The following is a 2,509-nucleotide window of genomic DNA, read 5'->3' on the forward strand; positions in this document are numbered from 1 at the left end:
TATTCTTCCTCTGAAGAGGATGAAGATGTGACTGGAGAGCAAGTTGCTCAATATTTAGGAGCTATCATGAAGCTAAATGCCAAGTTGTTTGGTAATGAGACTTGGGAAAGTGAACCTCCCTTGCTCATTAATGAGCTAGATACCTGGATTCAGCAAACTCTACCTTAAAAGAAACAAGATCCTGGCAAGTTTATAATACCTTGTACCATAGGCACCATGACCTTTGAAAAAGCTCTATGTGATCTAGGGTCAGGGATAAATCTTATGCCACTCTCTGTAATGGAGAAGCTGGGGATCATTGAGGTACAACCTGCCCTGTTCTCATTACAATTGGTAGACAAGTCATTGAGACAAGCTTATGGAATAGTGGAGGAAGTGTTAGTAAAGGTTGAAGGCCTTTACATCCCTATTGATTTCATAATCTTAGACACTAGGAAGGAAGAGGATGAATGCATCATCCTTGGAAGACCTTTCCTAGCCACAGTAGGAGCTGTGATAGATGTCAACAGAGGTGAATTAGTCCTTTAATTGAATGGGGACTACCTTGTGTTTAAGACACATGGCCATCCCTCTGTGACAACAGAGAGTAAGCATGAAGAGCTTCTCTCAGTTCAGAGTCAAGAAGAGCCCCCACAGTCAAACTCTAAGTTTGGTGTTGGGAGGCCACAACCAAACTCTAAGTTTGGTGTTAAGACCCCATATCCAAACTCTAAGTTTGGTGTTGGGACTATACAACATTGACCTGATCACCTTTGTGGCTCCATGAGAGCCACTGTCAAGCTATTGACATTAAAGAAGCGCTTGTTGGGAGGCAACCCAATTTTATTTATCTAATTTTTATTTTATTATTATTTTGTGTTTTATTAGGTACATGATCATGTGGAGTCACAAAAAAATCATAAAAAATTAAAAACAGAATCAAAAACAGCAGAAAAAAATTCGCACCCTGGAGGAAGCACATGCTGGCGTTCAACGCCAGTAAGATGCATTTGGCTGGCGTTCAACGCCAGAACAGAGCATGAATCTGGCGCTGAACGCCAGAAACAAGCAACATTCTGGTGTTTGAACGCCAGGAATGTGCCTAGAGGAAAAGCTGGCGCTGAACGCCAGTAACAAGCATGAACCTGGCGTTCAACGCCAGAAACATGTTACATATGGGCGTTGAACGCCCAGAATGTGCACCACTCGGCGTTTAAATGCCAGAATGGTGTGCAAAGGCATTTTACATGCCTATTTGGTGTAGTGATGGAATTCCTTAACACCTCAGGATCTGTGGACCTCACAGGATCCCCACCTACCTCGCCCTCTCTCTCTCTCCATTCATGGTCATCCATTCTGTTTTCCATTCACCACTCATATCCATCCACTCTTCCCCAAACACCCCACCTACCTTCAACATTCAAAATCTATTTCCCACCCAATCCCACCCATTTAGCCGAATACACATATCCCTCCATCTTTTCCATATTTTCTTCTTCTTCTTCTTCTTCTCTTCTTTCTTCTCTTGCTCGAGGACGAGCAATATTTTAAGTTTGGTGTGGTCAAAGCACAATCTTTTTTGTTTTCCACTACCATTAATGGCACCTAAGGCCGGAGAATCCTCAAGAAGAAAAAAAAGGGAAGACAAAAGCTTCCACCTCTGAGTCATGGGAGATGGAAAGACTCATGTAAAGGGTTTATAGCTCAGTGGTAGAACATTTGACTGCAAATCAAGAGATCCCTGAGATACCTCAGGGGATAAATGGTCCTCCACACAACTATTGGGAGCAACTAAGGATAAGAGCACCAAAATCACTAGGGATCATGCAACAGAAGCAAGGAAGAAACATAGAGGAGCTCAAAAAGCACCATTGGTCCTTCAAAAAGGCGCCACCCTCACTCAGGTGGATTCATTCCTTGTTCTTATTTCTTTCTGCTTTTCGGTTTTCATGTTGTGTTTATCTATGTTTTGTGTCTCTACTTTATGGTCATTAGTAGTTAATAACTATGTCTTAAAGTTATGAATAAATTCCATTAATCCTTCACCTCTCTTAAATGAAAAATGTTTTAATTCAAAAGAACAAGAAGTACATGAATTTCGAATTTATCCTTGAATTTAGTTTAATTATATTGATGTGGTGACAATACTTTATGTTTTCTGAATGAATGATTGAACAGTGCATAAATTTGATCTTGTTGTTTATGAATGTTAAAACTGTTGGCTCTTGAAAGAATGATGAACAAAGAGAAATGTTATTGATGATCTGAAAAATCATGAAATTGATTCTTGAAGCAAGAAAAAGCAGTGAAAAAGCAAAGGCTTGCAAAAAAAATGGCGAAAAAAAAAAGAAAAAGAAAAAGCAAGCAGAAAAAGCCAATAGCCCTTAAAACCAAAAGGCAAGGGTAAAAAGGATCCAAGGCTTTGAGCATCAATGGATAGGAGGGCCCAAGGAAATAAAATCCAGGCCTAAGAGGCTCAATCAAGCTGTCCCTAACCATGTGCTTGTGTCATGAAGGTCCAAGTGAAAAG

This window comes from Arachis duranensis, chromosome 1, assembly GCF_000817695.3.
Source record: "Arachis duranensis cultivar V14167 chromosome 1, aradu.V14167.gnm2.J7QH, whole genome shotgun sequence".
In the NCBI taxonomy this organism is placed as follows: Eukaryota; Viridiplantae; Streptophyta; class Magnoliopsida; order Fabales; family Fabaceae; genus Arachis; species Arachis duranensis.